The sequence below is a fragment of the Myotis yumanensis genome, unplaced genomic scaffold (assembly GCF_028538775.1).
Source record: "Myotis yumanensis isolate MYYU_CA2020_CCGP unplaced genomic scaffold, mMyoYum1.0.hap1 SCAF_12, whole genome shotgun sequence".
NCBI classification, from domain to species: domain Eukaryota; kingdom Metazoa; phylum Chordata; class Mammalia; order Chiroptera; family Vespertilionidae; genus Myotis; species Myotis yumanensis.
The window spans coordinates 60,913,266-60,914,356 of record NW_027223763.1 but is presented as its reverse complement, the minus strand read 5'-3'; the positions used below and the strand labels follow the sequence as shown (position 1 = coordinate 60,914,356).

At 40.4% G+C, this 1,091-nt stretch overlaps 1 non-coding gene across 1 annotated transcript; it reads left to right on the top strand.

Annotated features, from left to right (window-relative positions):
• The first annotated feature begins 206 nt into the window (after positions 1-206).
• On the top strand, positions 207-287 carry LOC139021350 (small Cajal body-specific RNA 14). Its single transcript, XR_011473465.1, has one exon. It is a non-coding gene; the product is annotated as a small Cajal body-specific RNA 14 (non-coding RNA).
• Positions 288-1,091: the final 804 nt, after the last annotated feature.

The following is a 1,091-nucleotide window of genomic DNA, read 5'->3' as shown; positions in this document are numbered from 1 at the left end:
CAAAAATCGTGCACCTATGGATGAGGACAGTGGGTGGGGAGTGAGGGCGGAGGGTGGGGCGGGAACTGGGAGGAGGGGAGTTATGGGGGGGGGAAAGAGGAACAAATGTACTCTGAACAATAAAGATTTAATTAAAAATTAAAAAAAGAAACAAATAAAAAAAAAGAAACAAACAACGACAAAAAAATCAATAAAAACCATAGGCAGTCACACACATCAAAACATATGGTTCCTGCCGACAGGGTCTGTATAGTTATCAGATTTCCTGTGCGATAGCTCCATACACGTAAAAAAAAAAAATCAATAAAAAACAAACACAAACAAAATTCAATCAAGTAAGTGTGAAGATCTAATTGACTTTATTAAGTGTCTCATGAAGGGGACAGCACCCCATCTAGCTGCTAGAGGCGCGCTCAGAGGGGTTGTACAAATGTAAGGTTTTGTACAAAAGAAGAGTGGAGCAATAAAACTACTAGCAAAGAAAGGGTTCTTTTTGGCCTGGGACATTTTTTTTTCTTTTGAGGGGGAGAGAACTGGAAGGGTTTTAATATTCACTTGTCTCTTCTTTCTAGGAGAGATGAAGAGGGCCCACTTGGCAGATTACCCCATGGTGTTAATCAGAAAATTTTAGACTGGTTGATTAGTATTATGTTCCTGCCAGATGTTGAAACAGCAATTAAGTCAGGTATCAAATCTGGGTTTAGTAGCACCAGCTTTAGCACAAGTGATGCCATTTGGGGCCTGTGGTTTTCTCTTCCACAATCTAAAACATATTTTACATTGTATTCTTCTAGGGCAGTTGTCGGCAAACTGTGTCCCCTTGAGTGTGGCTCTTCCACAAAATACCACGTGCGGGCGCACACGTACAGTGCAATTGAAACTTCGTGGCCACACTCAAAGGGCCAAAGAGTCGCATGTGGCTCGCGAGCCTCCGTTTGCCGACCACAGTTCTAGGGTGATGAAAAATTTTGGAAATTAGAGAGAGGTAGTTGAATAACATGATGAATGCACTAAATACCACTGAATTGTATTCTCTAAAATGGTTATTTGTATATTATGTGAAATTCACCTTAACTAATTTTCTCTCTTAT